Source organism: Schistocerca gregaria, chromosome 3 (assembly GCF_023897955.1).
Source record: "Schistocerca gregaria isolate iqSchGreg1 chromosome 3, iqSchGreg1.2, whole genome shotgun sequence".
Classification (NCBI taxonomy): Eukaryota; Metazoa; Arthropoda; class Insecta; order Orthoptera; family Acrididae; genus Schistocerca; species Schistocerca gregaria.
Genome location: NC_064922.1, coordinates 18,148,165 through 18,171,443, shown reverse-complemented (window position 1 = coordinate 18,171,443; position 23,279 = coordinate 18,148,165). Strand labels below are relative to the sequence as shown.

Below are 23,279 nucleotides of genomic sequence, written 5' to 3'. Positions count from 1 at the left end.
CCATTATTCATGCCAACTCAGTGCCTCGCACTTTACTACTGTGTACCAATCTTGTCGTCCAACTGCAAAACACTGGGCCACAACAAGTTTCCGTGTCTCCATTGCACTGCGCATACTACGAAACGCTCCCCAAACTTGGCACTCACCCACGCAGCTGACTTTTCCGACATTCCACGTCGCTCACGCTAGTGACAGCATTATTTATAGTTCGACGTCGCGCCAAAGCGAATGAGCACATTTCGCCTACGGCTTAGGCCGCCCTCCTAGTGTGGCTGCTCGGTGTCTGCAGGCAGCGAGGGTCTGCAAGCTTCCTGTGTTCGCACCTATGTCACCTGTGCTTGCTTGTCAGAGACAGACTATCGCAAAACATACAACTCACTCCATGAATTGATTGCTACGGCATCTGTTATCAGCAGTCACAACTAGCAACACCAGTAGCAGCCGACTGCACGCAAAGAATAGGAATGTGCAGTGGGATTTACGTGAACTCGGCGCAAGGCAGATCTTTCCGACATAGGCTTGAGAATCTTACGGGAATACTTGTACTGTTTCTAAATTAAGTGTAGGCGTGGGAGGAGGGTGCTTCCCGCGCACTAATAACAGCACGCTTGCCAATTGTGGATGCTAATCATTCGCTTGTATCTTCCTAGACACATCTGGAGACTGAGAATTATTCCACTTGCATGGCAAGGTGCGCATGTAGGTGTGTTAAAAATTCTGGAGGCACTGGGTATTGATCCCAGTACCTCTCGCATACTAAGCGAGCGCTCTACCATCTGATCTACGTCCGCCCCCCCCCCCCCCCTCCGAAGACTAATGGTGCTACATACAGCCATATTGACGACACAGATTCTTGCACTCCCATTATTCAGCAGACAAACACTACTCTCTATGTATCCGTTAGGGTGTCTTTCAGGTTTCGTGCATTCTGTATCGAATCGTAGTTGGCCACAATGAAAGTGGCACGTATAACGTTGAAAATAGAGTTCGGACACCGCTCTGAGTAAGATGAACGTGTTGCCCACCCTCTAGACTTCAATGAGGTTAAGCCGTGGTACCTAAGACAGATCTGCACTCGATGACACCTCGATAACAGCCGGTCCCCACACTTACATCTTGCTCTCCTTACGTCAGTATACATCACATCAGTCTGTGACGCTGACTTTGCAACATCTTGCGTGCCTTTAGGTTCGCCGCGACCAACACTTACCAAGCACTCACCACAAAAAATGGAGGCGCAGCGGCTTGAACCCTGCACCTTTCACATGCGAAGCGAACGCTTTACCAACTGAGCTACGCCACATGCACGACCAAACTGCGCTATTCCCCATTCTTTGCGACTCTGATGCGCACGGACACGATGGTTGGTTGGTTTGTAGCGGTGAAGGGAGCAGAGTACAAAGGCGCGGACACGTTCATATACACAAAAGTTCAAAGTAGTTTCGATGCTCTGGTATTACAAATGCAAATTCCGTCTTTTTTTAACGTCTTAAATTGAAAGAGCCGTCACAAATTGCTCCGTTTTCACTCCTTGTCCACAATCATACAGCACCTGAGGTAACAAACACATCTCGAGCCCCATTGTGCACTCCATTATTCATGCCAACTCAGTGCCTCGCTCTTTAATACTGTGTACCAATCTTGTCGTCCAACTGCAAAACACTGGGCCACAACAAGTTTCCGCGTCTCCATTGCACTGCGCATACTACAAACCGCTCCCCAAACTTGGCACTCACCCACGCAGCCGACTTTTCCGACTTTCCACGACGCTCACGCTAGTGACAGCAATATTTATAGTTCGACGTCGCGCCAAAGCGAATGAGCACATTTCGCCTACGGCTTAGGCCGCCCTCCTAGTGTGGCTGCTCGGTGTCTGCAGGCAGCGAGGGTCTGCTAGCTTCCTGTGTTCGCACCTATGTCACCTGTGCTTGCGTGTCAGAGACAGACTATCGCAAAACATACAACTCACTCCATGAATTGATTGCTACGGCATCTGTTATCAGCAGTCACAACTAGCAACACCAGTAGCAGCCGACTGCACGCAAAGAATAGGAATGTGCAGTGGGATTTATGTGAACTCGGCGCAAGGCAGATCTTTCCGACATAGGCTTGAGAATCTTACGGGAACACTTGTACTGTTTCTAAATTGAGTGTAGGCGTGGGAGGAGGGTGCTTCCCGCGCACTAATAACAGCATGCTTGCCAATTGTGGATGCTAATCATTCGCTTGTATCTTCCTAGACACATCTGCTGGCTGTGAATTATTCCACTTGCATGGCAAGGTGCGCATGTAGGTGTGTTAAAAATTCTGGAGGGACTGGGTATTGATCCCAGTACCTCTCGCATACTAAGCGAGCGCTCTACCATCTGAGCTACGCCCGCCCAGCGCGAAGACTAATGGTGCTACATACAGCCATATAGACGACACGGACCCTTGCACTCCCATTATTCAGCATACAAACACTACTCTCTACGTATCCGTTAGGGTGTCTTTCAGGTTTCGTGCATTCTGTATCGAATCGTAGTTGGCCACAATGAAAGTGGCACGTATAACGTTGAAAATAGAGTTCGGACACCGCTCTGAGTAAGACGAACGTGTTGTCCACCCTCTAGACTTCAATGAGGTTAAGCCGTGATACCTAAAACAGATCTGCACTCGATGACACCTCGATAACAGCCGGTCCCCACACTTACATCTTGCTCTCCTTACGTCAGTATACATCATATCAGTCTGTGACGCTGGCTTTGCAACATCTTGCGTGCCTTTAGGTTCGTCGCTACCACCACTTACCATGCACTGACCACAAAAAATGGAGGCGCCGCGGCTTGAACCCTGCACCTTTCACATGCGAAGCGAAAGCTCTACCAACTGAGCTACGCCACATGCACGACCAAACTGCGCTATTCCCCATTCTTTGCGACTCTGATGCGCACGGACACGATGGTTGGTTGGTTTGTAGCGGTGAAGGGAGCAGACTACAAAGGCGCGGACACGTTCATATACACAAAAGTTCCAAGTAGTTTCGATGCTCTGGTATTACAAATGCAAATTCCGTCTGTTTTTAACGTCTTAAATTGAAAGAGCTGTCACAAATTGCTCCGTTTTCACTCCTTGTCGACAATCATACAGCACCTGAGGTAACAAACACATCTCGAGCCCCATTGTGCACTCCATTATTCATGCCAACTCAGTGCCTCGCTCTTTACTGCTGTGTACCAATCTTGTCGTCCAACTGCAAAACACTGGGCCACAATAAGTTTCCGCGTTTCCATTGCACTGCGCATACTACAAAACGCTCCCCAAACTTGGCACTCACCCACGCAGCCGACTTTTCCGACTTTCCACGACGCTCACGCTAGTGACAACATTATTTATAGTTCGACGTCGCGCCAAAGCGAATGAGCACATTTCGCCTACGGCTTAGGCCGCCCTCCTAGTGTGGCTGCTCGGTGTCTGCAGGCAGCGAGGGTCTGCAAGCTTCCTGTGTTCGCACCTATGTCACCTGTGCTTGCTTGTCACAGACAGACTATCGCAAAACATACAACTCACTCCATGAATTGATTGCTACGGCATCTGTTATCAGCAGTCACAACTAGCAACACCAGTAGCAGCCGACTGCACGCAAAGAATAGGAATGTGCAGTGGGATTTACGTGAACTCGGCGCAAGGCAGATCTTTCCGACATAGGCTTGAGAAACTTACGGGAACACTTGTACTGTTTCTAAATAAAGTGTAGGCGTGGGAGGAGGGTGCTTCCCGCGCACTAATAACAGCACGCTTGCCAATTGTGGATGCTAATCATTCGCTTGTATCTTCCTAGACACATCTGCTGGCTGTGAATTATTCCACTTGCATGGCAAGGTGCGCATGTAGGTGTGTTAAAAATTCTGGAGGCACTGGGTAATGATCCCAGTACCTCTCGCATACTAAGCGAGCGCTCTACCATCTGAGCTACGCCCGCCCCTCCGAAGACTAATGGTGCTACATACAGCCATATAGACGACACAGACCCTTGCACTCCCATTATTCAGCAGACAAACACTACTCTCTATGTATCCGTTAGGGTGTCTTTCAGGTTTCGTGCATTCTGTATCGAATCGTAGTGGGCCACAATGAAGGTGGCACGTATAACGTTGAAAATAGAGTTCGGACACCGCTCTGAGTAAGACGAACGTGTTGTCCACCCTCTAGACTTCAATGTGGTTAAGCCGTGATACCTAAGACAGATCTGCACTCGATGACACCTCGATAACAGCCGGTCCCCACACTTACATCTTGCTCTCCTTACGTCAGTATACATCATATCAGTCTGTGACGCTGGCTTTGCAACATCTTGCGTGCCTTTAGGTTCGCCGCGACCAACACTTACCATGCACTGACCACAAAAAATGGAGGCGCCGCGGCTTCAAACCTGCACCTTTCACATGCGAAGCGAACGCTCTACCAACTGAGCTACGCCCCATGGACGACCAAACTGCGCTATTCCCCATTCTTTGCGACTCTGATGCGCACCGACACGATGGTTGGTTGGTTTGTAGCGGTGAAGGGAGCAGAGTACAAAGGCGCGGACACGTTCATATACACAAAAGTTCCAAGTAGTTTCGATGCTCTGGTATTACAAATGCAAATTCCGTCTGTTTTTAACGTCTTAAATTGAAAGAGCCGTAACAAATTGCTCCGTTTTCACTCCTTGTCGACAATCATACAGCACCTGAGGTAACAAACACATCTCGAGCCCCATTGTGCACTCCATTATTCATGCCAACTCTGTGCCTCGCTCTTTACTACTGTGTACCAATCTTGTCGTCCAACTGCAAAACACTGGGCCACAACAAGTTTCCGCGTCTCCATTGCACTGCGCATACTACAAAACGCTCCCCAGACTTGGCACTCACCCACGCAGCCGACTTTTCCGACTTTCCACGACGCTCACGCAACGCTCACGCTAGTGACAGCATTTTTTATAGTTCGACGTCGCTCCAAAGCGAATGAGCACATTTCGCCTACGGCTTAGGCCGCCCTCCTAGTGTGGCTGCTCGGTGTCTGCAGGCAGCGAGGGTCTGCTAGCTTCCTGTGTTCGCACCTATGTCACCTGTGCTTGCTTGTCACAGACAGACTATCGCAAAACATACAACTCACTCCATGAATTGATTGCTACGGCATCTGTTATCAGCAGTCACAACTAGCAACACCAGTAGCAGCCGACTGCACGCAAAGAATAGGAATGTGCAGTGGGATTTACGTGAACTCGGCGCAAGGCAGATCTTTCCGACATAGGCTTGAGAATCTTACGGGAACACTTGTACTGTTTCTAAATTGAGTGTAGGCGTGGGAGGACGGTGCTTGCGGCGCACTAATAACAGCACGCCTGCCAATTGTGGATGCTAATCATTCGCTTGTATGTTCCTAGACACATCTGCAGGCTGAGAATTATTCCACTTGCATGGCAAGGTGCGCATGTAGGTGTGTTAAAAAATCTGGAGGCACTGGGTATTGATCCCAGTACCTGTCGCATACTAAGCGAGCGCTCTACCATCTGAGCTACGCCCGCCCCCCGGAAGACTAACGGTGCTACATATAGCCATATAGACGACATAGACCCTTGCACTCCCATTATTCAGCAGACAAACACTACTCTCTATGTATCCGTTAGGGTGTCTTTCAGGTTTCGTGCATTCTGTATCGAATCGTAGTTGGCCACAATGAAAGTGGCACGTATAACGTTGAAAATAGAGTTCGGACACCGCTCTGAGTAAGACGAACGTGTTGTCCACCCTCTAGACTTCAATGAGGTTAAGCCGTGATACCTAAGACAGATCTGCACTCGATGACACCTCGATAACAGCCGGTCCCCACACTTACATCTTGCTCTCCTTACGTCAGTATACATCATATCAGTCTGTGACGCTGGCTTTGCAACATCTTGCGTGCCTTTAGGTTCGCCGCGACCAACACTTACCATGCACTGACCACAAAAAATGGAGGCGCCGCGGCTTCAACCCTGCACCTTTCACATGCGAAGCGAACGCTCTACAAACTGAGCTACGCCCCATGGACGACCAAACTGCGCTAATCCCCATTCTTTGCGACTCTGATGCGCACGGACACGATGGTTGGTTGGTTTGTAGCGGTGAAGGGAGCAGAGTACAAAGGCGCGGACACGTTCATATACACAAAAGTTCCAAGTAGTTTCGATGCTCTGGTATTACAAATGCAAATTCCGTCTGTTTTTAACGTCTTAAATTGAAAGAGCCGTCACAAATTGCTCCGTTTTCACTCCTTGTCGACAATCATACAGCACCTGAGGTAACAAACACATCTCGAGCCCCAATGTGCACTCCATTATTCATGCCAACTCAGTGCCTCGCTCTTTACTACTGTGTACCAATCTTGTCGTTCAACTGCAAAACACTGGGCCACAACAAGTTTCCGCGTCTCCATTGCACTGCGCATACTACAAAACGCTCCCCAAACTTGCCACTCACCCACGCAGCCGACTTTTCCGACTTTCCACGACGCTCACGCTAGTGACAACATTATTTATAGTTCGACGTCGCGCCAAAGCGAATGAGCACATTTCGCCTACGGCTTAGGCCGCCCTCCTAGTGTGGCTGCTCGGTGTCTGCAGGCAGCGACGGTCTGCTAGCTTCCTGTGTTCGCACCTATGTCACCTGTGCTTGCTTGTCAGAGACAGACTATCGCAAAACATACAACTCACTCCATGAATTGATTGCTACGGCATCTGTTATCAGCAGTCACAACTAGCAACACCAGTAGCAGCCGACTGCACGCAAAGAATAGGAATGTGCAGTGGGATTTACGTGAACTCGGCGCAAGGCAGATCTTTCCGACATAGGCTTGAGAATCTTACGGGAACACTTGTACTGTTTCTAAATTGAGTGTAGGCGTGGGAGGAGGGTGCTTGCCGCGCACTAATAACAGCACGCCTGCTAATTGTGGATGCTAATCATTCGCTTGTATGTTCCTAGAGACATCTGCAGGCTGAGAATTATTCCACTTGCATGGCAAGGTGCGCATGTAGGTGTGTTAAAAAATCTGGAGGCACTGGGTATTGATCCCAGTACCTGTCGCATACTAAGCGAGCGCTCTACCATCTGAGCTACGCCCGCCCCCCCGAAGACTAATGGTGCTACATATAGCCATATAGACGACATAGACCCTTGCACTCCCATTATTCAGCAGACAAACACTACTCTCTATGTATCCGTTAGGGTGTCTTTCAGGTTTCGTGCATTCTGTATCGAATCGTAGTTGGCCACAATGAAAGTGGCACGTATAACGTTGAAAATAGAGTTCGGACACCGCTCTGAGTAAGATGAACGTGTTGTCCACCCTCTAGACTTCAATGAAGTTAAGCCGTGATACCTAAAACAGATCTGCACTCGATGACACCTCGATAACAGCCGGTACCCACACTTACATCTTGCTCTCCTTACGTCAGTATACATCATATCAGTCTGTGACGCTGGCTTTGCAACATCTTGCGTGCCTTTAGGTTCGCCGCGACCAACACTTACCAAGCACTGACCACAAAAAATGGAGGTGCCGCGGCTTGAACCCTGCACCTTTCACATGCGAAGGGAACGCCTTACCAACTGAGTTACGCCACATGCACGACCAAACTGCGCTATTCCCCATTCTTTGCGACTCTGATGCGCACGGACACGATGGTTGGTTGGTTTGTAGCGGTGAAGGGAGCAGAGTACAAAGGCGCGGACACGTTCATATACACAAAAGTTCCAAGTAGATTCGATGCTCTGGTATTACAAATGCAAATTCCGTCTGTTTTTAACGTCTTAAATTGAAAGAGCCGTCACAAATTGCTCCGTTTTCACTGCTTGTCGACAATCATACAGCACCTGAGGTAACAAACACATCTCGAGCCCCATTGTGCACTCCATTATTCATGCCAACTCAGTGCCTCGCTCTTTACTACTGTGTACCAATCTTGTCGTCCAGCTGCAAAACACTGGGCCACAACAAGTTTCCGCGTTTCCATTGCACTGCGCATACTATAAAACGCTCCCCAAACTTGGCACTCACCCACGCAGCCGACTTTTCAGACTTTCCACGACGCTCACGCTAGTGACAGCATTATTTATAGTTCGACGTCGCGCCAAAGCGAATGAGCACATTTCGCCTACGGCTTAGGCCGCCCTCCTAGTGTGGCTGCTCGGTGTCTGCAGGCAGCGAGGGTCTGCAAGCTTCCTGTGTTCGCACCTATGTCACCTGTGCTTGCTTGTCAGAGACAGACTATCGCAAAACATACAACTGACTCCATGAATTGATTGCTACGGCATCTGTTATCAGCAGTCACAACTAGCAACACCAGTAGCAGCCGACTGCACGCAAAGAATAGGAATGTGCAGTGGGATTTACGTGAACTCGGCGCAAGGCAGATCTTTCCGACATAGGCTTGAGAATCTTACGGGAACACTTGTACAGTTTCTAAATTAAGTGTAGGCGTGGGAGGAGTGTGCTTCCCGCGCACAAATAACAGCACGCTTGCCAATTGTGGATGCTAATCATTCGCCTGTATCTTCCTAGACACATCTGCTGGCTGTGAATTATTCCACTTGCATGGCAAGGTGCGCATGTAGGTGTGTTAATAATTCTGGAGGCACTGGGTATTGATGCCAGTACCTCTCGCATACTAAGCGAGCGCTCTACCATCTGAGCTACGCCCGCCCCCCCCCCCCCCCCCAACCGAAAGACTAATGGTGCTACATACAGCCATATAGACGACGCAGACCCTTGCACTTCCATTATTCAGCAGACAAACACTACTCTCTATGTATCCGTTAGGGTGTCTTTCAGGTTTCGTGCATTCTGTATCGAATCGTAGTTGGCCACAATGAAAGTGGCACGTATAATTTTGAAAATAGAGTTCGGACACCGCTCTGAGTAAGACGAACGTGTTGTCCACCCTCTAGACTTCAATGAGTTTAAGCCGTGATACCTAAGACAGATCTGCACTCGATGACACCTCGATAACAGCCGGTCCCCACACTTACATCTTGCTCTCCTTACGTCAGTATACATCATATCAGTCTGTGACGCTGGCTTTGCAACATCTTGCGTGCCTTTAGGTTCGCCGCGACCAACACTTACCATGCACTGACCACAAAAAAAAAAAGGCGCCGCGGCTTGAACCCTGCACCTTTCACATGTAAAGCAAACGCTCTACCAACTGAGCTACGCCACATGCACGACCAAACTGCGCTATTCCCCATTCTTTGCTACTCTGATGCGCACGGACACGATGGTTGGTTGGTTTGTAGCGGTGAAGGGAGCAGAGTACAAAGGCGCGGACACGTTCATATACACAAAAGTTCCAAGTAGTTTCGATGTTCTGGTATTACAAATGCAAATTCCGTCTGTTTTTAACGTCTTAAACTGAAAGAGCCGTCACAAATTGCTCAGTTTTCACTCCTTGTCGACAATCATACAGCACCTGAGGTAACAAACAAATCTCGAGCCCCATTGTGCACTCCATTATTCATGCCAACTCAGTGCCTCGCTCTTTACTACTATGTACCAATCTTGTCGTCCAACTGCAAAACACTGGGCCACAACAAGTTTCCGCGTCTCCATTGCACTGCGCATACTACAAAACGCTCCCCAAACTTGGCACTCACTCACGCAGAAGACTTTTCCGACTTTCCACGACGCTCACGCAACCCTCACGCTAGTGACAGCATTATTTATAGTTCGACGTCGCGCCAAAGCGAATGAGCACATTTCGCCTACGGCTTAGGCCGCCCTCCTAGTGTGGCTGCTCGGTGTCTGCAGGCAGCGAGAGTCTGCAAGCTTCCTGTGTTCGCACCTATGTCACCTGTGCTTGCTTGTCACAGACAGACTATCGCAAAACATACAACTCACTCCATGAATTGATTGCTACGGCATCTGTTATCAGCAGTCACAACTAGCAACACCAGTAGCAGCCGACTGCACGCAAAGAATAGGAATGTGCAGTGGGATTTACGTGAACTCGGCGCAAGGCAGATCTTTCCGACATAGGCTTGAGAATCTTACGGGAACACTTGTACTGTTTCTAAATAAAGTGTAGGCGTGGGAGGAGGGTGCTTCCCGCGCACTAATAACAGCACGCTTGCCAATTGTGAATGCTAATCATTCGCTTGTATCTTCCTAGACACATCTGCTGGCTGTGAATTATTCCACTTGCATGGCAAGGTGAGCATGTAGGTGTGTTAAAAATTCTGGAGGCACTGGGTATTGATCCCAGTACCTGTCGCATACTAAGCGAGCGCTCTACCATCTGAGCTACGCCCGCCCCCCCGAAGACTAATGGTGCTACATATAGCCATATAGACGACATAGACCCTTGCAATCCCATTATTCAGCAGACAAACACTACTCTCTATGTATCCGTTAGGGTGTCTTTCAGGTTTCGTGCATTCTGTATCGAATCGTAGTTGGCCACAATGAAAGTGGCACGTATAACGTTGAAAATAGAGTTCGGACACCGCTCTGAGTAAGATGAACGTGTTGTCCACCCTATAGACTTCAATGAAGTTAAGCCGTGATACCTAAAACAGATCTGCACTCGATGACACCTCGATAACAGCCGGTACCCACACTTACATCTTGCTCTCCTTACGTCAGTATACATCATATCAGTCTGTGACGCTGGCTTTGCAACATCTTGCGTGCCTTTAGGTTCGCCGCGACCAACACTTACCAAGCACTGACCACAAAAAATGGAGGCGCCGCGGCTTCAACCCTGCACCTTTCACATGCGAAGGGAACGCCTTACCAACTGAGCTACGTTACATGCACGACCAAACTGCGCTATTCCCCATTCTTTGCGACTCTGATGCGCACGGACACGATGGTTGGTTGGTTTGTAGCGGTGAAGGGAGCAGAGTACAAAGGCGCGGACACGTTCATATACACAAAAGTTCCAAGTAGTTTCGATGCTCTGGTATTACAAATGCAAATTCCGTCTGTTTTTAACGTCTTAAATTGAAAGAGCCGTCACAAATTGCTCCGTTTTCACTCCTTGTCGACAATCATACAGCACCTGAGGTAACAAACACATCTCGAGCCCCATTGTGCACTCCATTATTCATGCCAACTCAGTGCCTCGCTCTTTACTACTGTGTACCAATCTTGTCGTCCAACTGCAAAACACTGGGCCACAATAAGTTTCCGCGTTTCCATTGCACTGCGCATACTACAAATCGCTCCCCAAACTTGGCACTCACCCACGCAGCCGACTTTTCCGACCTTCCACGACGCTCACGCAACGCTCGCGCTAGTGACAGCATTATTTATAGTTCGACGTCGCGCCAAAGCGAATGACCACATTTCGCCTACGGCTTAGGCCGCCCTCCTAGTGTGGCTGGTCGGTGTCTGCAGGCAGCGAGGGTCTGCAAGCTTCCTGTGTTCGCACCAATGTCACCTGTGCTTGCTTGTCAGAGACAGACTATCGCAAAACATACAACTGACTCCATGAATTGATTGCTACGGCATCTGTTATCAGCAGTCACAACTAGCAACACCAGTAGCAGCCGACTGCACGCAAAGAATAGGAATGTGCAGTGGGATTTACGTGAACTCGGCGCAAGGCAGATCTTTCCGACATAGGCTTGAGAATCTTACGGGAACACTTGTACTGTTTCTAAATAAAGTGTAGGCGTGGGAGGAGGGTGCTTCCCGCGCACTAATAACAGCACGCTTGCCAATTGTGGATGCTAATCATTCGCTTGTGTCTTTCTAGACACATCTGCTGGCTGTGAATTATTCCACTTGCATGGCAAGGTGCGCATGTAGGTGTGTTAAAAATTCTGGAGGCACTGGGTATTGATCCCAGTACCTCTCGCATACTAAGCGAGCGCTCTACCATCTGAGCTACGCCCGCCCCCCGAAGACTAATGGTGCTACATACAGCCATATAGACGACACAGACCCTTGCACTCCCATTATTCAGCAGACAAACTCTACTCTCTATGTATCCGTTAGGGTGTCTTTCAGGTTTCGTGCATTCTGTATCGAATCGTAGTTGGCCACAATGAAAGTGGCGCGTATAACGTTGCAAATAGAGTTCGGACACCGCTCTGAGTAAGACGAACGTGTTGTCCACCCTCTAGACTTCAATGGGGTTAAGCCGTGGTACCTAAGACAGATCTGCACTCGATGACACCTCGATAACAGCCGGTCCCCACACTTACATCTTGCTCTCCTTACGTCAGTATACATCATATCAGTCTGTGACGCTGGCTTTGCAACATCTTGCGTGCCTTTAGGTTCGTCGCGACCAACACGTACAATGCACTGACCACAAAAAATTGAGGCGCCGCGGCTTGAACCCTGCACCTTTCACATGCGAAGCGAACGCTCTACCAACTGAGCTACGCCCCAGGCACGACCAAACTGCGCTATTCCCCATTCTTTGCGACTCTGATGCTCACGGACACGATGGTTGGTTGGTTTGTAGCGGTGAAGGGAGCAGAGTACAAAGGCGCGGACACGTTCATATACACAAAAGTTCCAAGTAGTTTCGATGCTCTGGTATTACAAATGCAAATTCCGTCTGTTTTTAACGTCTTAAATTGAAAGAGCCGTCACAAATTGCTCCGTTTTCACTCCTTGTCGACAAAAATACAGCACCTGAGGTAACAAACACATCTCGAGCCCCATTGTGCACTCCATTATTCATGCCAACTCAGTGCCTCGCTCTTTACTACTGTGTACCAATCTTGTCGTCCAACTGCAAAACACTGGGCCACAACAAGTTTCCGCGTCTCCATTGCACTGCGCATACTACAAAACGCAACTCAAACTTGGCACTCACCCACGCAGCCGACTTTCCGACTTTCCACGACGCTCACGCTAGTGACAGCATTATTTATAGTTCGACGTCGCGCCAAAGCGAATGAGCACATTTCGCCTACGGCTTAGGCCGCCCTCCTAGTGTGGCTGCTCTGTGTCTGCAGGCAGCGAGGGTCTGCTAGCTTCCTGTGTTCGCACCTATGTCACCTGTGCTTGCTTTTCAGAGACAGACTATCGCAAAACATACAACTCACTCCATGAATTGATTTCTACGGCATCTGTTATCAGCAGTCACAACTAGCAACACCAGTAGCAGCCGACTGCACGCAAAGAATAGGAATGTGCAGTGGGATTTACATGAACTCGGCGCAAGGCAGATCTTTCCGACATAGGCTTGAGAATCTTACGGGAACACTTGTACTGTTTCTAAATAAAGTGTAGGCGTGGGAGGAGGGTGCTTCCCGCGCACTAATAACAGCACGCTTGCCAATTGTGGATGCTAATCATTCGCTTGTATCTTCCTAGACACATCTGCAGGCTGAGAATTATTCCACTTGCATGGCAAGGTGCGCATGTAGGTGTGTTAAAAACTCTGGAGGCACTGGGTATTGATCCCAGTACCTCTCGCATACTAAGTGAGCGCTCTACCATCTGAGCTACGCCCGCCCCCCACGAAGACTACTGGTGCTACATACAGCCATATAGACGACACAGACCCTTGCACTCCCATTATTCAGCAGACAAACTCTACTCTCTATGTATCCGTTAGGGTGTCTTTCAGGTTTCGTGCATTCTGTATCGAATCGTAGTTGGCCACAATGAAAGTGGCACGTATATCGTCGAAAATAGAGTTCGGACACCGCTCTGAGTAAGACGAACGTGTTGTCCACCCTCTAGACTTCAATGAGGTTAAGCCGTGATACCTAAGACAGATCTGCACTCGATGACACCTCGATAACAACCGGTCCCCACACTTACATCTTGCTCTCCTTACGTCAGTATACATCATATCAGTCTGTGACGCTGCCTTTACAACATCTTGCGTGCCTTTAGGTTCGCCGCGACCAACACTTACAATGCACTGACCACAAAAAATGGAGGCGCCGCGGCTTGAACCCTGCACCTTTCACATGCGAAGCGAACGCTCTACCAACTGAGCTACGCCCCAGGCACGACCAAACTGCGCTATTCCCCATTCTTTGTGACTCTGATGCGCACGGACACGATGGTTGGTTGGTTTGTAGCGGTGAAGGGAGCAGAGTACAAAGGCGCGGACACGTTCATATACACAAAAGTTCCAAGTAGTTTCGATGCTCTGGTATTACAAATGCTAATTCCGTCTGTTTTTAACGTCTTAAATTGAATGAGCCGTCACAAATTGCTCCGTTTTCACTCCTTGTCGACAATCATACAGCACCTGAGGTAACAAACACATCTCGAGCCCCATTGTGCACTCCATTATTCATGCCAACTCAGTGCCTCGCTCTTTACTACTGTGTACCAATCTTGTCGTCCAACTGCAAAACACTGGGCCACAACAAGTTTCCGCGTCTCCATTGCACTGCGCATACTACAAAACGCTCCCCAAACTTGGCACTCACCCACGCAGCCGACTTTTCCGACTTTCCACGACGCTCACGCTTGTGACAGCATTATTTATAGTTCGACGTCGCGCCAAAGCGAATGAGCACATTTCGCCTACGGCTTAGGCCGCCCTCCTAGTGTGGCTGCTCGGTGTCTGCAGGCAGCGAGGGTCTGCAAGCTTCCTGTGTTCGCACCAATGTCACCTGTGCTTGCTTGTCACAGACAGACTATCGCAAAACATACAACTCACTCCATGAATTGATTGCTACGGCATCTGTTATCAGCAGTCACAACTAGCAACACCAGTAGCAGCCGACTGCACGCAAAGAATAGGAATGTGCAGTGGGATTTACGTGAACTCGGCGCAAGGCAGATCTTTCCGACATGGGCTTGAGAATCTTACGGGAACACTTGTACTGTTTCTAAATTAAGTGTAGGCGTGGGAGGAGGGTGCTTCCCGCGCACTAATAACAGCACGCTTGCCAATTGTGGATGCTAATCATTCGCTTGTATCTTCCTAGACACATCTGCTGGCTGTGAATTATTCAACTTGCATGGCAAGATGCGCATGTAAGTGTGTAAAAAATTCTGGAGGCACTGGGTATTGATCCCAGTACCTCTCGCATACTAAGCGAGCGCTCTACCATCTGAGCTACGACCGCCCCCCCCGAAGACAAATGGTGCTACATACAGCCATATAGACGACACAGACCCTTGCACTCCCATTATTCAGCAGACAAACTCTACTCTCTATGTATCCGTTAGGGTGTCTTTCAGGTTTCGTGCATTCTGTATCGAATCGTAGTTGGCCACAATGAAAGTGGCACGTATAACGTTGAAAATAGAGTTCGGACACCGCTCTGAGTACGTCGAACGTGTTGTCCACCCTACAGACTTCAATGAGGTTAAGCCGTGATACCTAAGACAGATCTGCACTCGATGACACCTCGATAACAGCCGGTCCCCACACTTACATCTTGCTCTCCTTACGTCAGTATACATCATATCAGTCTGTGACGCTGGCTTTGCAACATCTTGCGAGCCTTTAGGTTGGCCGCGACCAACACTTACAATGCACTGACCACAAAAAATGGAGGCGCCGCGGCTTGAACCCTGCACCTTTCACATGCGAAGCGAACGCTCTACCAACTGAGCTACGCCCCAGGCACGACCAAACTGCGCTATTCCCCATTCTTTGTGACTCTGATGCGCACGGACACGATGGTTGGTTGGTTTGTAGCGGTGAAGGGAGCAGAGTACAAAGGCGCGGACACGTTCATATACACAAAAGTTCCAAGTAGTTTCGATGCTCTGGTATTACAAATGCTAATTCCGTCTGTTTTTAACGTCTTAAATTGAAAGAGCCGTCACAAATTGCTCCGTTTTCACTCCTTGTCGACAATCATACAGCACCTGAGGTAACAAACACATCTCGAGCCCCATTGTGCACTCCATTATTCATGCCAACTTAGTGCCTCGCTCTTTACTACTGTGTACCAATCTTGTCGTCCAACTGCAAAACACTGGGCCACAACAAGTTTCCGCGTCTCCATTGCACTGCGCATACTACAAAACTCAACCCAAACTTGGCACTCACCCACGCAGCCGACTTTTCCGACTTTCCACGACGCTCACGCAACGCTCACGCTAGTGACAGCATTATTTATAGTTCGACGTCGCGCCAAAGCGAATGAGCACATTTCGCCTACGGCTTAGGCCGCCCTCATAGTGTGGCTGCTCGGTGTCTGCAGGCAGCGAGGGTCTGCTAGCTTCCTGTGTTCGCACCTATGTCACCTGTCCTTGCTTGTCAGAGACAGACTATCGCAAAACATACAACTCACTCCATGAATTGATTGCTACGGCATCTGTTATCAGCAGTCACAACTAGCAACACCAGTAGCAGCCGACTGCACGCAAAGAATAGGAATGTGCAGTGGGACTTACATGAACTCGGCGCAAGGCAGATCTTTCCGACATAGGCTTGAGAATCTTACGGGAACACTTGTACTGTTTCTAAATAAAGTGTAGGCGTGGGAGGAGGGTGCTTCCCGCGCACTAATAACTGCACGCTTGCCAATTGTGGATGCTAACCATTCGCTTGTATCTTCCTAGACACATCTGCTGGCTGTGAATTATTCCACTTGCATGGCAAGGTGCGCATGTAGGTGTGTTAAAAATTCTGGGGGCACTGGGTATTGATCCCAGTACCTCTCGCATACCAAGTGAGCGCTCTACCATCTGAGCTACGCCTGCCCCCCACGAACACTACTGGTGCTACATACAGCCATATAGACGACACAGACCCTTGCACTCCCATTATTCAGCAGACAAACTCTACTCTCTATGTATCCGTTAGGGTGTCTTTCAGGTTTCGTGCATTATGTATCGATTCGTAGTTGGCCACAATGAAAGTGGCACGTATAACGTTGAAAATAGAGTTCGGACACCGCTCTGAGTAAGACGAACGTGTTGTCCACCCTCTAGACTTCAATGAGGTTAAGCCGTGGTACCTAAGACAGATCTGCACTCGATGACACCTCGATAACAGCCGGTCCCCACACTTACATCTTGCTCTCCTTATGACAGTATACATCATATCAGTCTGTGACGCTGGTTTTGCAACTTCTTGCGTGCGTTTATGTTCGCCGCGACCAACACTTACCATGCACTGATCACAAAACATGGAGGAGCCGGGGCTTGAACCCGAGACCGTTCACACGCTAAGCGAACGATCTGCCAACTGAGCTACAGCTACACACACGACCAAGCCCGGCTATTCTCCATTCTTTGCGACTCTGATGTGCACGGACACAATGGTTGGTTGGTTTGTAGCGGTGAAGGCAGCAGAGTACAAAGGCGCGGACACGTTCATATACACAAAAGTTCCAAGTAGTTTCGATGCTCTGGTATTACAAATGCTAATTCCGTCTGTTTTTAACGTCTTAAATTGAAAGAGCCGTCACAAATTGCTCCGTTTTCACTCCTTGTCGACAATCATACAGCACCTGAGGTAACAAACACATCTCGAGCTCCATTGTGCACTCCATTATTCATGCCAACTCAGTGCCTCGCTCTTTACTACTGTGTACCAATCTTGTCGTCCAACTGCAAAACAGTGGGCCACAACAAGTTTCCGCGTCTCCATTGCACTGCGCATACTACAAAACGCTCCCCAAACTTGGCACTCACCCACGCAGCCGACTTTTCCGACTTTCCACGACGCTCACGCTAGAGACAGCATTATTTATAGTTCGACGTCGCGCCAAAGCGAATGAGCACATTTAGCCTACGGCTTAGGCCGCCCTCCTAGTGTGGCTGCTCGGTGTCTGCAGGCAGCGAGGGTCTGCTAGCTTCCTGTGTTCGCACCTATGTCACCTGTGCTTGCTTGTCAGAGACAGACTATCGCAAAACATACAACTCACTCCATGAATTGATTGCTACGGCATCTGTTATCAGCAGTCACAACTAGCAACACCAGTAGCAGCCGACTGCACGCAAAGAATAGGAATGTGCTGTGGGACTTACATGAACTCGGCGCAAGGCAGATCTTTCCGACATAGGCTTGAGAATCTTACGGGAACACTTGTACTGTTTCTAAATAAAGTGTAGGCGTGGGAGGAGGGTGCTTCCCGCGCACTAATAACAGCACGCTTGCCAATTGTGGATGCTAATCATTCGCTTGTATCTTCCTAGACACATCTGCTGGCTGTGAATTATTCAACTTGCATGGCAAGATGCGCATGTAAGTGTGTAAAAAATTCTGGAGGCACTGGGTATTGATCCCAGTACCTCTCGCATACTAAGCGAGCGCTCTACCATCTGAGCTACGACCGCCCCCCCCGAAGACAAATGGTGCTACATACAGCCATATAGACGACACAGACCCTTGCACTCCCATTATTCAGCAGACAAACTCTACTCTCTATGTATCCGTTAGGGTGTCTTTCAGGTTTCGTGCATTCTGTATCGAATCGTAGTTGGCCACAATGAAAGTGGCACGTATAACGTTGAAAATAGAGTTCGGACACCGCTCTGAGTACGTCGAACGTGTTGTCCACCCTACAGACTTCAATGAGGTTAAGCCGTGATACCTAAGACAGATCTGCACTCGATGACACCTCGATAACAGCCGGTCCCCACACTTACATCTTGCTCTCCTTACGTCAGTATACATCATATCAGTCTGTGACGCTGGCTTTGCAACATCTTGCGAGCCTTTAGGTTGGCCGCGACCAACACTTACAATGCACTGACCACAAAAAATGGAGGCGCCGCGGCTTGAACCCTGCACCTTTCACATGCGAAGCGAACGCTCTACCAACTGAGCTACGCCCCAGGCACGACCAAACTGCGCTATTCCCCATTCTTTGTGACTCTGATGCGCACGGACACGATGGTTGGTTGGTTTGTAGCGGTGAAGGGAGCAGAGTACAAAGGCGCGGACACGTTCATATACACAAAAGTTCCAAGTAGTTTCGATGCTCTGGTATTACAAATGCTAATTCCGTCTGTTTTTAACGTCTTAAATTGAAAGAGCCGTCACAAATTGCTCCGTTTTCACTCCTTGTCGACAATCATACAGCACCTGAGGTAACAAACACATCTCGAGCCCCATTGTGCACTCCATTATTCATGCCAACTTAGTGCCTCGCTCTTTACTACTGTGTACCAATCTTGTCGTCCAACTGCAAAACACTGGGCCACAACAAGTTTCCGCGTCTCCATTGCACTGCGCATACTACAAAACTCAACCCAAACTTGGCACTCACCCACGCAGCCGACTTTTCCGACTTTCCACGACGCTCACGCAACGCTCACGCTAGTGACAGCATTATTTATAGTTCGACGTCGCGCCAAAGCGAATGAGCACATTTCGCCTACGGCTTAGGCCGCCCTCATAGTGTGGCTGCTCGGTGTCTGCAGGCAGCGAGGGTCTGCTAGCTTCCTGTGTTCGCACCTATGTCACCTGTCCTTGCTTGTCAGAGACAGACTATCGCAAAACATACAACTCACTCCATGAATTGATTGCTACGGCATCTGTTATCAGCAGTCACAACTAGCAACACCAGTAGCAGCCGACTGCACGCAAAGAATAGGAATGTGCAGTGGGACTTACATGAACTCGGCGCAAGGCAGATCTTTCCGACATAGGCTTGAGAATCTTACGGGAACACTTGTACTGTTTCTAAATAAAGTGTAGGCGTGGGAGGAGGGTGCTTCCCGCGCACTAATAACTGCACGCTTGCCAATTGTGGATGCTAACCATTCGCTTGTATCTTCCTAGACACATCTGCTGGCTGTGAATTATTCCACTTGCATGGCAAGGTGCGCATGTAGGTGTGTTAAAAATTCTGGGGGCACTGGGTATTGATCCCAGTACCTCTCGCATACCAAGTGAGCGCTCTACCATCTGAGCTACGCCTGCCCCCCACGAACACTACTGGTGCTACATACAGCCATATAGACGACACAGACCCTTGCACTCCCATTATTCAGCAGACAAACTCTACTCTCTATGTATCCGTTAGGGTGTCTTTCAGGTTTCGTGCATTATGTATCGATTCGTAGTTGGCCACAATGAAAGTGGCACGTATAACGTTGAAAATAGAGTTCGGACACCGCTCTGAGTAAGACGAACGTGTTGTCCACCCTCTAGACTTCAATGAGGTTAAGCCGTGGTACCTAAGACAGATCTGCACTCGATGACACCTCGATAACAGCCGGTCCCCACACTTACATCTTGCTCTCCTTATGACAGTATACATCATATCAGTCTGTGACGCTGGTTTTGCAACTTCTTGCGTGCGTTTATGTTCGCCGCGACCAACACTTACCATGCACTGATCACAAAACATGGAGGAGCCGGGGCTTGAACCCGAGACCGTTCACACGCTAAGCGAACGATCTGCCAACTGAGCTACAGCTACACACACGACCAAGCCCGGCTATTCTCCATTCTTTGCGACTCTGATGTGCACGGACACAATGGTTGGTTGGTTTGTAGCGGTGAAGGCAGCAGAGTACAAAGGCGCGGACACGTTCATATACACAAAAGTTCCAAGTAGTTTCGATGCTCTGGTATTACAAATGCTAATTCCGTCTGTTTTTAACGTCTTAAATTGAAAGAGCCGTCACAAATTGCTCCGTTTTCACTCCTTGTCGACAATCATACAGCACCTGAGGTAACAAACACATCTCGAGCTCCATTGTGCACTCCATTATTCATGCCAACTCAGTGCCTCGCTCTTTACTACTGTGTACCAATCTTGTCGTCCAACTGCAAAACAGTGGGCCACAACAAGTTTCCGCGTCTCCATTGCACTGCGCATACTACAAAACGCTCCCCAAACTTGGCACTCACCCACGCAGCCGACTTTTCCGACTTTCCACGACGCTCACGCTAGAGACAGCATTATTTATAGTTCGACGTCGCGCCAAAGCGAATGAGCACATTTAGCCTACGGCTTAGGCCGCCCTCCTAGTGTGGCTGCTCGGTGTCTGCAGGCAGCGAGGGTCTGCTAGCTTCCTGTGTTCGCACCTATGTCACCTGTGCTTGCTTGTCAGAGACAGACTATCGCAAAACATACAACTCACTCCATGAATTGATTGCTACGGCATCTGTTATCAGCAGTCACAACTAGCAACACCAGTAGCAGCCGACTGCACGCAAAGAATAGGAATGTGCTGTGGGACTTACATGAACTCGGCGCAAGGCAGATCTTTCCGACATAGGCTTGAGAATCTTACGGGAACACTTGTACTGTTTCTAAATAAAGTGTAGGCGTGGGAGGAGGGTGCTTCCCGCGCACTAATAACAGCACGCTTGCCAATTGTGGATGCTAACCATTCGCTTGTTTCTTCCTAGACACATCTGCTGGCTGTGAATTATTCCACTTGCATGGCAAGGTGCGCATGTAGGTGTGTTAAAAATTCTGGAGGCACTGGGTATTGATCCCAGTACCTCACGCATACAAAGCGAGTGCTCTACCATCTGAGCTACGCCCGCCCGCCCGAAGAACAATGGTGCTACATACAGCCATATAGACGACACAGACCCTTGCACTCCCATTATTCAGCAGACTAACACTACTACTCTCTTTGTATCCGTTAGGGTGTCTTTCAGGTTTCGTGCATTCTGTATCGAATCGTAGTTGGCCACAATGAAAGTGGCACGTATAACGTTGAAAATAGAGTTCGGACACCGCTCTGAGTAAGACGAACGTGTTGTCCACCCTCTAGACTTCAATGAGGTTAAGCCGTGATACCTAAGACAGATCTGCACTCGATGACACCTCGATAACAGCCGGTCCCCACACTTACATCTTGCTCTCCTTACGTCAGTATACATCATATCAGTCTGTGACGCTGGCTTTGCAACATCTTGCGTGCCTTTAGGTTCGCCGCGACCAACACTTACCATGCACTGACCACAAAAAATGGAGGCGCCGCGGCTTCAACCCTGCACCTTTCACATGCGAAGCGAACGCTCTACCAACTGAGCTACGCACCATGGACGACCAAACTGCGCTAATCCCCATTCTTTGCGACTCTGATGCGCACGGACACGATGGTTGGTTGGTTTGTAGCGGTGAAGGCAGCAGAGTACAAAGGCCCGGACACGTTCATATACACAAAAGTCCAAGTAGTTTCGATGCTCTCGTATTACAAATGCAAATTCCGTCTGTTTTTAACGTCTTAAATTGAAAGAGCCGTCACAAATTGCTCCGTTTTCACTCCTTGTCGACAATCATACAGCACCTGAGGTAACAAACACATCTCGAGCCCCATTGTGCACTCCATTATTCATGCCAACTCAGTGCCTCGCTCTTTACTACTGTGTACTAATCTTGTCGTCCAACTGCAAAACACTGGGCCACAACAAGTTTCCGCGTCTCCATTGCACTGCGCATACTACAAAACGCTCCCCAAACTTGGCACTCACCCACGCAGCCGACTTTTCCGACATTCCACGACGCTCACGCTAGTGACAGCATTATTTATAGTTCGACGTCGCGCCAAAGCGAATGAGGACATTTCGCCTACGGCTTAGGGCGCCCTCCTACTGTTGCTGCTCGGTGTCTGCAGGCAGCGAGGGTCTGCTAGCTTCCTGTGTTCGCACCTATGTCACCTGTGCTTGCTTGTCAGAGACAGACTATCGCAAAACATACAACTCGCTCCATGAATTGATTGCTACGGCATCTGTTATCAGCAGTCACAACTAGCAACACCAGCAGCAGCCGACTGCACGCAAAGAATAGGAATGTGCAGTGGGATTTACGTGAACTCGGCGCAAGGCAGATCTTTCCGACATAGGCTTGAGAATCTTACGTGAACACTTATACTGTTTCTAAATAAAGTGTAGGCGTGGGAGGAGGGTGCTTCCCGCGCACTAATAACAGCACTCTTGCCAATTGTGGATGCTAATCATTCACTTGTATCTTCCTAGACACATCTGCGGGCTGAGAATTATTCCACTTGCATGGCAAGGTGCGCATGTAGGTGTGTTAAAAATTCTGGAGGCACTGGGTATTGATCCCAGTACCTCTCGCATACTAAGCGAGCGCTCTACCATCTGAGCTACGCCCGCCTCCCACGAAGACTACTGGTGCTACATACAGCCATATAGACGACACAGACCCTTGCACTCCCATTATTCAGCAGACTAACACTACTCTCTTTGTATCCGTTATGGTGTCTTTCAGGTTTCGTGCATTATGTATCGAATCGTAGTTGGCCACAATGAAACTGGCACGTATAACGTGGAAAATAGAGTTCGGACACCGCTCTGAGTAAGACGAACGTGTTGTACACCCTCTAGACTTCAATGAGATTAAGCCGTGATACCTAAGACAGATCTGCACTCGATGACACCTCGATAA

The 23,279-nt window shown here is 49.1% G+C and overlaps 1 non-coding gene across 1 annotated transcript; it reads right to left on the bottom strand.

Annotated features, from left to right (window-relative positions):
• Nucleotides 1–12,332: 12,332 nt before the first annotated feature.
• On the bottom strand, nt 12,333–12,405 carry Trnaa-cgc (transfer RNA alanine (anticodon CGC)). Its single transcript has one exon. It is a non-coding gene; the product is annotated as a tRNA-Ala (tRNA).
• Between the last annotated feature and the right edge of the window lie 10,874 nt (nt 12,406–23,279).